The sequence below is a fragment of the Bison bison genome, unplaced genomic scaffold, assembly GCF_000754665.1.
Source record: "Bison bison bison isolate TAMUID 2011002044 unplaced genomic scaffold, Bison_UMD1.0 scf7180017864291, whole genome shotgun sequence".
Taxonomy (NCBI): domain Eukaryota; kingdom Metazoa; phylum Chordata; class Mammalia; order Artiodactyla; family Bovidae; genus Bison; species Bison bison.
In genome coordinates this window covers 2,589,533-2,602,790 of record NW_011494863.1, presented here as the reverse complement: position 1 = coordinate 2,602,790, position 13,258 = coordinate 2,589,533, and the positions used below count along the sequence as shown (strand labels likewise).

The window sequence follows — 13,258 nt, the reverse complement described above, 5'->3', positions numbered from 1 at the left end:
CCCAGCTGCTATAAGAACTGATTCTAGTCCTTTGGATAGCCAGGCCTTTGGGGAATCAGTAGTAGTAAAAGACGTTGATGCTAAAATTTCTTAAAACTTCAAAGCTAAAATTGAAAAGTAAAGAATATTTTAATCACTATGAACATATCTTATTATCTACCTGCTTTTTTTTTTTAACAATTTTTCTTTTTTTTCCAAATAATTTTTCTAATCGAAGAACTCTTTTAAGAGAGTAAAGTTACTAAAGGAAAAGGGAAACTGAGACCAGTATTTTAAGGAATTTTTACCACTGATTACAGGATAACTCTGGGTGAATCATTGTTCTTTGAACTTTGAGATTCTTACTTCATTCATTATTAAAGCTTGCTATGAATGGTAGTCTTAAAATTTTAGAGTTGGAAGGGACTTTAAATGTCATCAAGCCCAAACACCCACTCAGTGCAGCAGCAATCCCTTCTTACAGTTGTAGGTTGAAAATTGAATAAATAACCGGAGGAGGAAAAGGATTTTTGGATTCTACATTTCCTTTAGTAAATTTCAGGATCTTGGAAGAAAAGCGGTCATGTAAAAGGAAGAGATATGTTAGAAACTCTGAGACTGAGAGAGAAAAGATTGAAGAAAGTGACTCTGTTGCATAGTTCTGTGACAATTAGGGAGTATCAATTTGTCCTTTAAATAGTTGCTTAAATTTCTTCCCTCCAAGAAGGGGGATGAGATGGATAAGGGGACACAAGAAAGAATTGTCATAATGAACTGAATTAAGAGAAACACGTTGCATTCGTGTGTGGAAGCAATGTTATATGGAAGATGGGAAATTTTATCCTTGGTTGTGATTATAAGTAGTCTTTAGGCAGTAGCTGCTTTGGCATTTTGTCAGGGTAGCAGATACAGGTAGAGTTTATGGTGTCCTAGGTGATTTTTCTAGGTTTCTGATTGTGACTTATTCCCTGTTTTAGGAGTAATACTGTTTGAAAGCAATAGGATTTTCATTTTCTTTTAAGACTTAGCATACTTTAAGGATCCAGCAGAGATTGATATATAAACTGTCTTTGATCCTAAAGGTTACAGAAAACCAAGGTAGTAGGCTTATATCTCAGATATAGCTGCCTTTTTAAAAATATGTTAGAACTCGAGGATCAAGTAAAAAGATAACCCTCATTTTTTTTCCCCTCTCCCTAGAGTAGCTCATACTTTATTCGGGGTCTTCACCTTTCTGGCTGTTAACCCTAACCATCTTTTTTTATTGGTGTATGATTAACATATAATAAACTGCATATATTTAGTGCACAATTTGTGAAGCTATTACCATAGTCAAGATGACGAATATATCCTACACCCTCAACAGTTCCTTCTGCCTCATTGTAATCTCTTCTCACCCCTCCTTGTGCCCCAGTGCTCAGGTAACTAACCACTGATTTGCTTTCTTTAACTGTAGATTGTTTGTATTTTCTAGGAGCTTATATAAATGGCATTATACACAATATGAACCCTTTCTTTTGGCTTCTTTCAGCATAATGTATTTATGTTAGCTATATTAATAGCTCATTCTTATTTTTTTATTGCAGAGTAGTAGTACATTGTATGGGTTTACCATAATTTATTTTTTTATAATTTTATTTATTTATTTATTTTGGCTGTGCTGGGTCTTCGTTGCTGCCCAGGCTTCTCTTTAGTTGTGGTGCACAGGTTTCTCATTGTGCCTTCTCTTGTTGCACAGCATGGGATCCAGGGTACTCGGGCTTCCGTAGTTGCGGCATCTGGGCTCAATAGTTGTGGCTGCCAGGCTCCACAGCACAACCTCAGTAGTTGTGGTGCACTGGCTTAGTTGCTCCGCCGAATGTGGGATCTTCCTGGATCAGAGATCGAACCTGTGTCTCCTGCATTGGCAGGCAGCTTCTCTACCACTGAGTCACCAGGGAAGCCCCTACCATAATTTATTTATTTACTGTATAGACATTTGAATTGTTTCCAGTTTTGGAGCTTTGTTGTTTGGATTGTTTCCTGTTTTGGTTCTTTATTGTTTTGCTGGGAACATTCATGTACAAGTTTTTGTCTGGGCATACGCCTTCATTTTTCTTTGTAAATATGTAGGAGTGGAATGACTTGGAGAAGGCGATGGCACCCCACTCCAGTACTCTTGCCTGGAAAATCCCATGGATGGAGGAGCCTATTGGGCTACAGTCCATGGGGTTGCTAAGAGTAGGACACGACTGAGCAACTTCACTTTACACTCTCATGCATTGGAGAAGGAAATGGCAACCCACTCCAGTGTTCTTGCCTGGAGAATCCCAGGGACGGGGGAGCCTGGTGGGCTGCCGTCTATGGGGTGCACAGAATCGGACACGACTGAAGCGACTTAGCAGCAGCAGCAGCAGCAGCAGGAGTGGAATGACTAGGCTATATGATACGGCTATCATTAACTTTCCAAGAAATTGCCAAACTATTTTCCAAAATGGTTGTACCATTTTACAGTTTCACAAGCAGTGTATGGGTTCTGGTTCCTTGTCAGCTCTTGGTATGATCAATCTTAGATTTTAGCCATTCTAGTGGGTGTGTGAGGGCTTCCCAGGTGACTCGTTGGTAAAGAATCTGCCTGCCAGTACTGGAGATGTGTGTTCCATCCCTGGGTTGGAAAGATACCCTGAAGGAAGAAATGGCAACCCACTCCAGTATTCTTGCCTGGAGAATTCCATGGACATAGGAGCCTGGCAGGCTGCAGTCCATGGGGTCACAAAGAGTCTGACACACAGAGCTATTGAGCATGCACGCACACCTGCACAGTGGGTATATATAGTGTGCACACAGAATTTGTCTGCCATTTCAGTAAGCAAAGGATGTTGTGGCCATAAAGCCATCAGCCACTGTCGGAGTCACTGATGCTGTACCCTGAGGGGAGTTCAGGAAGGAGAAAAACAGGTTGCCAGCCACCAAGCCATCAGTCACTGTAGCTGTCCTGACAGTGCACCCTGAGTGGAATTCAGGATGGAGAGAAATAGGATACTGGCCTTAGGTAGTTAAGATGTGTATCAGAGGAATGATTCAGTAAGCCCATATTCTTCCATCTTCCCATATACAAAAAAGTGCTCAAATCATTAACTTGAGATAATCTGTTGTGTGATTAGCAGTAATCTTTTGATGTGCAACCTCATGTTGGTTTTTTTTCCAGCAAAAATTCCTACGTATCCCGGTTCCTTTTTTACATCTTTGGAATAGTCCCTCAGAGCTGTCTGAGAGACTGCCATCCCAGGCTGTAGTCCTCAGTAAGGCCTTTGAATAAAACATAAATTTCAGCTTTTAGGTTGTGCGTTTGTTTTTTTCAGTCAACAAATGGTATCTCAGTGTGGCTTTTTTTTATGGCTGCACCAGGTTTTCATTGCTATGAGCAGGGGCTACGCTGCTGTGCGTGGGCTTCTTGCTGCGGTGGCTTCTCTCGTTGCGGACGAGCTCTCGACATGTGGGCTCAGTAGCTGCGTTTCAGGGGCTCCAGTAATTTTGGCACATGGGCTTATTAGTTGCTCTGAGGCATGCGGAATCTTCCCTGACCAGGAATTGAACACCTGTCCCCTGCACTGGCAGGTGGATTCTTTACCACTGGACCCCCAGGGAAGTCCTCAGTGTGGCTTTAATTTGCATTTCTTTAATGATGTTTATGGAGGAGCCTGGTGGGCTGCAGTCCATGGGGTCGCTAAGAGTAGGGCACGACTGAGCGACTTCACTTTGACTTTTCACTTTCATGCATTGGAGAAGGAAATGTCAACCCACTCCTGTGTTCTTGCCTGGAGAGTCCCAGGGACGGGGGAGCCTGGTGGGCTGCTGTCTATGGGGTCACACAGAGTCGGACACGACTGAAGCGACTTAGCAGCAGCAGCAGTAGCAGCAGCATCTTTTCATGTGTTTACTTGCTCTCTGTATATCTTCCTTGAAGTATCTGTTCAAAAATTTTGCCCATTTAAAACTTTTTATTACAGTCTAAATACAAGTCCTTTGTTGGATACATTCCTCCTGTTACTTGCCTTTTCATTTTCTTAACAGTATATTTTGAAAAACAAAAATGTTTAGTTTTGATGAAGACCAATTAATTTTTTCTTTTTAAATTACTTTTTATTGGAGTACAGTTGCTTTACAGTGTTGTTTAGTTTCTGCTGTACAGCAAAATGAATCAGCCATACATATATCCCCTCCTTTTTGGACTGAAGTCCAATTAATTATTTTTGCTTTTTGTATCATATTTCAAAAATCTTTGCTAAAATCACAGTCACTAAGATATTTTTCCTAAAAGTTTTAAAGATTTAACTCAAATTCTCCTCTTATCACTGTGGAAATATGAGTTATATTCCACATGTTTTCTTTGGGGTGTAAATTTTCACCTGTAGACAAGACAGACCATTTCCAATTCTTTTAGGATTGCAGACCTTTGAGATTCTATTTATCCTGAAAGCATTTGCATTTCTTATGTGGCATTAGAAACCTTTTGTTTTCCTGTACTCAGTGTGTTACAGGTTGTATAATGCCAATCTTCCTATCTATAAATATTAATGATTGTTCAGCATCTTTATAGATAGGAAGATTACTTCACTGCAGACCGGAAGGAGAGGGAGTAATAATAACAGTAAGAGTAACAATAATAATAGCACTTGTCTGTTATACTTACTTAGCCCTAGTGCTGCACTGAAGAGCTCTAGACTCATTATCTCATTGATCTACATCAACCTCATAAAATAGGTACTGTTATTATTCCCACTTTATAGGTAATTAAACTGAAACTCAGTGTGATCAAGCAACTTGCTTTAGGTCATAGAAATTCAAAGCTACGTCTAGCCGATTAAAAAATAACACACACACACAAAACCATGTTTTTATTTACTGCATTGTGTTGACAGTTTATAAGTGTCCAGTTTTTTCACTGTGTAGTGTCAAAGGAATTCACAGTTAGGAATTTCATAGAAAATTTTGATGGTATATCTTTTGAGCCCTTTGACTTCTGTGGTTTATTAAAACTAGACTTTCCTTCAGTTCAGTTAGTGGGAAAGAAGTATTGGGTCTAGGTTAACAAAGTGCAGTGGCTAAATACCTAACTGCTTTTTGCATTTAATAATTTAGACTTTAAACCATGGCAGGAATCTTAATTAAATCTTTCTTTTCTTAAACATGTAAAAGTAGCTGTTATAGTGCATGCAAAACCTATCTTTCTCCTGGTTATTAAAAAGTTGTCTAAATTATTATTTTTAAAATGTAACCTTGTTTCTTTTGTAAATAGAACAGCTCTAGCAGCATCACTTGTCAGGAATTCCTGTCAAGAGCAACAGGTAGTGGTGACGTACAGGGAGGAGGAAGCTGCTGCTAGACCAGCTCTCTAGTTGTCTTTTCTATATTTTAGAACTGGCCCTGAAACTTGACTATAAGGATTGCAAATGGTTACCAACTCCAGGGTCTCTCCTGAGTCTGGGAAGTGCTAAAGTTTATTCTCTAGACCTAGCAATTGGTTAATAATTAAGACATTGCCACAGAGGTCCAGGTACCTGGAAACTAGGATTTTCTGTATGATTGGTGGCAAAGAGTTGAGAATACAGTTTCCTTGTTTGTGTGAATCTACCCTAGATCCAAAAGGCGGAAGATCAAGAAGTCATGTGATTGACCTAACAGGTTCAGTCCATGCGTTTTAAGAGGTTGTAATCTCATCCATGGCTGTAGAAGAATGGACAGGAAAAGCTCAAAGGCCATGAGCGTAGGAGTTGGGGGCCTTTGAGATTCTGTTAATCCTGAAAGCATTTTCACTGCATATGTGGTGTTATAAACCTTTTTTTTTTTCCTGTGCTCAGTGTGCTATAGTCTGTAGCTGTTCAAAAGTTGTAGAAATTCAGAATTAAGGAATTAAGTGGAAAGATTACTGAACTGAGAGTCAGAAGACCTAGGTTTCAGAATCTTAGAATGCTGGAGGCGAAAAGGATGGTTAAAAGTTATTTAATTCATATCTCTTATAGATGAAGAAATGTGGGCCTAGAGAAGTGATCTGTCCAAATTCACAGCTAGGACTAGAACCCCCATCTCTCATTCCCAGTGACATATTCTTTCCATGTATTTCTACTTAGTCTGACTGCTACTAATTAACCATGTGAACTCTGGGCAAGTGACTCCTCTTTTCTTGGTCTTTTCTTATGAAATGAGAGAATTATTAATAGCATGAATGATTTCAAAGATCTATGCTAATATTCCAAACTCTGCATGAATAATTTAGAATATAGTTGCGGGCAATGCTAGTTAGCGTCATAGAAGACGGGGAACATGATCAGCCCTGGAAATCAAGGATTGGTAGAGGAGAAGGGGAAGGGGTTTCATGGGGTGGGGAGTGGTGTGAACACAGGCTCAGGTTTGAGTGTGTGGCTGTAGTAAAAAGAAATGGCCTGGTTATAGCCACCAGGAGGATGGGTGGGAGATGAATCATTTAAAGAAAGCCACTTCATAGAGATTATTTTATCCCTGGGAGGAGCTTTTAGGTTCTCTTTCTGTAGAAACCTATAGAAAGCAGGACTGAAAATTTGCATTTGGTAACATGTCACGATGCATGTTGATGCAGTTTTTGGCCTTGTGAATATGTGATGGTGAAGAACTTGAATACATTAGTCTTAAGGTTCCAGCAAATCTCTTCTGCTGCCTAGATGGAGTTTAGATAGTTGTTTGTTTGATTTCCATTCCTTTTGCATTATAATAATTCAGCTTCTCAGACTTTCAGTGATCATTCTAGATTTTAAAAGACAAAACTGTCTTCATCTGGAGTCAAATTGTAGGCTCAGGTGGGAATTGTCATTGAGGGAACAATCTGAGCCTATCTTTGGGTCCTTTCATTTTCTTCTAAACATACTCTAGCACAGTGCAGTGTAGGTTTTTATCGCATGCTAATTTGAAATGTCCTTTAGTCTTTTGTGAAGGCACTATATATGGAGAGAGAGAGAATATGATATTGAGCTCTCTTTTGGGGAGGGTGGATCATACCTCCCATCTAGCTTGTAAGGTACCTAAGAGCAGTGATGGTGTTTAGTTCATGTTAACAATATCCTGTTACGTATTTTAGTTTTACTGTTAGTCTTCTGAATCTTGGGATTACTTTCAAGGTTCTCTATTTCTGTGATCTAATGACAATTTTGAAAACATTAGTCCTCTCACCAAGGTAACGGTAAGGCAAAGAGAATCACTGATATGACTATACCAGACCAGAAGAACTCTGTTGAGAAAAGATTTTAATTTTTCTCTAGAGATAGTATCTTAGGTTTTGTCTTGTGTTTAATGAAGGGACATGTCTATAGGATTAAAAATCTCAGCATTATTTCACACAGAACAGGACTTCCAACTTTTATCATTATAAATGAGAGCAGTATTTGGCCCAATGGTCTTGGGATTGATAACATATATTTGGGGCTTCCGTGGTAGCTCAGATGGTAAAGAATCTGCCTGCAATGCAGGAGACCCGGGTTCCATCCCAGGGTCTTTAACATACAGTTAAAGTGAACAATTGCTAAGTCCCTGTATTATTGAATCTGTTAGTACAGTAGTCTTTCATAGCTTTACGTAGAATATTAAATGTCTACATAGAATAAAGAAGATGAAGATGAGACTTCAAGTCCCTAGGATATGTCTGGATCTCCACAAAAAAAATGCTGCTAGCAGTAAGATTGCCTTTGTTTTTTTCTCCAAAGTCACATATTTCTGCCCATAGCAATGGATTTCCTTCAGTTCCTTCATTTGGCCTTAGAAGCAAAGTTGTTTTGGACTCTTCTAAAATTATTTCATCTTGCTTTCATGGGGCCTAAAGAGATATTTTTAGTTTTGTTAGTTTTTGTGAAAGATGTGTGTCAGGCTCCCCAGGCATAGAGGCTTCTAGTGATTTCTTGATTCTGGTATTTTAAAAAGATGGGAGTTGGCTTTAGTTGGCAGCTCTTTGCATCCGCCAGGGTTTGTTCGTTACTTACTTCTAGGCCCATGGGTGACGTCTGTTTCCTGTGATTGAAACCACAAGAAGAAGCAGTGAGAAGCCACTGTAGGATATGTCCTATTCAGCAAGCAGCAGACATCGGGCTGCCCTCAAAAGAGCAGTGGTAACTAAGCACTGCTTTTAAGGGTTCCTGAAGAGACCCTAAACGTGATCTGACCTAGCCTCCTCATCTTAACATGAGAAGGCCACTGAGGCCTAGAGGTATTAAGTTGCCCAAGGTCATGTAATTAGGTGAGTTCGCTTTTAGACTCCACTAACTGTTCATTATTCTTTCTCATATTGCATTTTGTAACTAAAGTTTATTAACTGTGCCCTGCCAGATTGTTTCCTTAAGCAAAGTACTACTGGAAAAGAGTAAATGCTCGTGGGCATTTTGAATATGAAAATTGGATGATGTTGCTTTGCCTTTAAAGGCTGTGCTATGGTTTTTTATACTTTTCTTTTGAAATGACTTTTACATACATTTTCAAAATAGCAAAGTCTAAGAACCCTCAATTTTTAAATTTTTATTCCACTTAGTATTTGAACATTTTAGTCATTATTTTTATGCACAGATATTTTTTACAATATTGCAGTTACAGTTTCTACATGTTTTCTTCTCGTAAAACAATGTCATAAACATTTTTCAACTTTCTCATCTTCGAAAATTGCTACTTTTGTTTGAAGTGGAAATTTGTTTTTCCTAACCACACCACACGGCTTGTGGGATCTTAATTGCCCCGACCAGGAATCAAACCTGGGCACCCAGCAGTGAAAGCAGAGTCCTAGCCACTGGACTGCCAGGAAATTCCTTGGAAATGTATTTTCATTATAAAAGTGATTTTCATTATTATAATTTTCTAAGACAGTATAGATGTGTATAAAAATGAAGTAAAACAATCCCCTCTCTTGTTTTCCAGAAATCATACTTATTTTTTAATAATTAGATCCAAAGAGAAAAATACATGATATTAATGCATGGAAGTCTCTTTAGAGCCTGAGTACTTGGGCATGAAATTCTGTAATGTGTTTGTGTTAGAACATAGTTCCACACAAGTACAGGTGCTGAAAGTATTAGAAAGTTCTTGTTTTAACTCTTGATTATACCCATATTTCTCGTTACAGAGGAGTAATGAGATTTCACCTCATGCTGTCTCCCCATTCCCTTCCCCAAATTTTCTCAAAATCTTAGTTCTAGATTTCTAACAGGCCAGTAAATGTTTACTGTGGTTTCGTAAGATCAAGTCTGGCTTTTTGAGTAGTTTAATTTTTGGATCAGTAAAGCTTATTATCAGTAGGCCCTGATGACTTCTATCGTCACATCATTCAGGAAGGGTGTGAGCAGGAATGATGTGAGGATAAAAGAAAAGAGGGGTAACCATCATTTAGAAATGAAGGGTTTGAGAGTGGCATTTAAAACAAGGTGGCCTCATACTCATTGCCTGTATGTAGCAACAGTGTCAGCTGCAGGAACTTCCTGTCTACCAGGCCTTTGGGTGTGTCATTCACAGGCTCACCCATGAGGAAGAGTAGATGTTCTGCTTCTCACATCACAACATGGGAGGAGAAGACCGTTGCTACGGAGATTGGGAAACAGCATTCCTGAGTCATTGACTGTTTCCAAATGAATGAACAACACCCCCTTTTTTCCTTAGCTTGTCTAAGCTAAGGCAATAAAGAGATCTAATAAGAAAGTAAAGAACAAGTATCAGTATTTGGATCTTGAGAAATATGTCAAAACTTTGGAAAAATAGGTTAACATTATTTATTGCTTTCTATTTATGTATTTGGAAGTTTTATCAGAACTTTCAGATGATGACAGACTTGTGTGCACCTCCTTCCTGACAGCAAGGGAGATGGGCGTGTCTGCCACGCCATATGACACATTGGTATGGTAGGAAACTCAATTCAGTTCAGTTGCTCAGTCGTGTCCGACTCTTTGCGACTCCATGGACTGCAGCACGCCAGGCCTACCTGTCCATCACCAACTCCTGGAGTTTACCCAAACTCATGTCCATTGAGTTGGTGATGTCATCCAACTATTTCATCCTCTGTTGTCCCCTTCTCCTCCTGCCTTCAATCTTTCCTAGCATCAGAGTCTTTTCCAATGAGTCAACTGTTCGCATTGGGTGGCCAAATTATGTGGAGTTTCAGCTTCCGCATGAGTCCTTCCAATGAATATTTAGGACTGATTTCCTTTAGGATGGACTGATTGGATCTCCTTGCAGCCCAGGGGACTCTCAAGAGTCTTCTCCAACACCACAGTTCAAAAGCATCAATTCTTCGCTGCTCAGCTTTCTTTATAGTCCAACTCTCGTGTCCATACATGACCACTGGAAAAACCATGGCCTCGACTAGACAGTAGGAAACTAGGACTTTAGAACCTGAGTACTTGCTCTGTTGGCAGCTTGTTTTCGCAACCTCTGAGTTCTTTGTAGTGCAAGGGGGTGGCAGTTTGTTTTGGATGGACATAGGGGAAGAATGCAATGTTCCCAGTCTGGTTTCCACCTGTTCTGCTGAGCTGGAATAGTGAAACCTGAGTGGACTGTCCTTCCTGGAGGCTCTCAGCTATCTAGGATGCAGGCTCTGCCAGTCCCAGGCTTCAGGACGAGCTAAGCTGGAGGCAAAAGGTTACCTCCTCCTTTTCCTCAAGAGACTTGCCTTGTTGGACAATTCGAGAACTATTAAAATATACTGGACCTATCTATCAGAGGATTGATTCTAATATTAAGATAGTTTTCCCCCTGGTAGCTTGGATGGTAAAGCATCTGCCTACAATGTGGGAGACCAGGGTTCAATCCCTGGGTTGGGAAGATCCCTTGGAGAAGGAAATGGCAACTCACTCCAGTATTCATGCCTGGAAAATCCCATGGATTGAGGAGCCTGGTGGGCTACAGTCCATGGGGTCACGAAAGAGTCGGACACAACTGAGCGACTTCTCTTCTTCCCCCTCATTATAATTATAGTTGGGAAATGTGGTTTTTTGGAAAGCAGATTCTCATCAGTTTTAGATGGTTATGAGGGAAATTGAGTTTGTTGCTTTAATTTCTAAGTAAATTGCTTCCAGTTTATAAGTAAATTATTGAAAAAAGGAATGGAATATAGGTACCTAATGTTTTTTATATGGCATTTCTCACTTGTGCTTCACATAGGCTACTGCTTAGAATCTTTCCAGGCTCCCTGGTTTGTATCAGGAAACATACTTACTCTGGAAGGCAGGGGTAGACTGAAAGAAATCTTTTAATTAGGAATAAAAGATCTTGGACTCTTCTCTACTGTATTTCCTTTGTTGTCTCTTGTATGAATTCTGACAGTACTGAGTTTAGCTGTGGCGCTGCCCAGGCAGTGTGGAACTAAGTGGATGAGCTGCTAGAGGCTTACTTACTCCTTTAGCACATTTTCCTTAGCAATCACGGAGAATGGGAGTGTGCCATCTCATTCCTGGGGTCTGCTAGATAATCTTTAGTTTTCTTTCCCTGAAGCACATTTAATTTTATAAAGGTAAATTAGCTTTATAGTTCATGTTTTTCAGTTTCTCGTCATTTTGTGCTTCTCTTTTATAGACTTCCTTTCCTCAGATATACCCTTTTCCTTTGATTTTCTTTTTCCAAGTGGGTACTTCAGTTCTACACAACTGTTGAGTCTTTTGGCACCAGAAAGTAATGATGTCAAAATCTAGTTTGTTTCTCTGTAAATGGTCGATGAGGTATTGACTCATTCAGTGCCATCTTTGGGCTGTGATTTGAAAATGGAAAGGAAGGTTTCCTACATTTGAAGGTATCCATTATTTCCTTCTCTCTAGTTCTAATTGACTTCTTTATAAGAAGTGGGAATTGAAGGGAGTTTCATTGGTTCCATCATCATAAATTATATACTTTTTACCAAGCACTTTGCAAAACAAAGTGCTTTACATCTATTTTATTATTCTCCACAGAAACCCTGTGAGACAACATAGTCCTAAAGATAGGAAGACTGAAATTGTGGTGGATAAAAAGAAAAGCTTACATTACCTTTTCTGTCCTTTAGTGGAAACATAGCAAATCTTGTGGCAAAGATGGAATAGGATTCTTTGGTACCTGATTTCAAGTTTATGTTATGATCATCCATTACCTTGCTATCCTAAGAAACAATGTCAGTCCTGTACTGGGATAAAACGAATCAGAGCCAGACCTTTCTCTCTGTTCACTTTGATTCTGAGTGACAGATACCTTACCTGTTCCTTCCTGGGTAGATGTATTAGGACTTGGAAGGAAACTGTTGCTGACTACAGTGAGACTTATTTCCCATTTGACCCATAGGTAGCCTATGTCTTTGTTTCTTTGTTGTTTAGTCACTATGTCCTGTTTGACCCCCTGGACTGTAGTCTGCCAGGCTCTTCTGTCCACAGAATTTCCCAAGCAAGAATACTGGAATGGGTTCCTATTTCCTCTCCACTCAGGGTCCCCCAGCCTTATTCATAGGGAAAGACATTATTCTCAAAAGTTTGGTCTGAGCTGTCTACAGCAATCATAAGGTACTGTGGTAAACCTTGACTTGAAACTTTTCCTTTGTTTGTTCATTTGAATAAAGTAATGAATAAATTAATTTACTGGGCTTAGAATGATACTCCTAAATCTAGAGTGATGATAATTTTGAAAATATTTATAAAGTATTAGACATGTCAAATGGCAAGAATACACAGAAGAACCATACAAAAAAGATCTTCATGACCCAGATAATCACAGTGGTGTGATCACTCACCTAGAGCCAGACATCCTGGAATGTGAAGTCAAGTGGGCCTTAAGAAGCATCACTACGAACAAAGCTAGTGGAGGTGATGGAATTCCAGTTGAGCTATTTCAAATCCTAAAAGATGATGCTGTGAAAGTGCTGCACTCAATATGCCAGCAAATTTGGAAAACTCAGCAGTGGCCACAGGACTGGAAAAAGTCAGTTTTCATTCCAATCCTAAAGAAAGGCCAATGATGCCAAAGAATGTTCAAACTATCGCATAGTTGCACTCATCTCACATGCTAGCAAAGTAATGCTCAAAATTCTCCAACCCAGGCTTCAACGATACATGAACCATGAACTTCCAGATGTTGAAGCTGGATTTAGAAAAGGCAGGGGAACCAGAGATCAAAGTGCCAACATCTGCTGGATCATTGAAAAAGCAAGAGAGTTCCAGAAAAACATCTATTTCTGCTTTATTGACTATGCCAAAGCCTTTGACTGTGTGGATCACAATAAACTGTGGAAAATTCTTCAAGAGATGGGAATACCAGACCACCTGACCCGCCTCTTGAGAAATCT

The 13,258-nt window shown here is 39.6% G+C and overlaps 1 protein-coding gene across 1 annotated transcript in view; it reads left to right on the top strand.

Moving 5' to 3' along the window:
- The window catches only part of DIAPH1 (diaphanous-related formin 1), a 112,482-nt gene that overhangs the window by 4,408 nt on the left and 94,816 nt on the right, over positions 1-13,258 (top strand). The gene's annotated exons all lie outside the window — the stretch shown is intronic.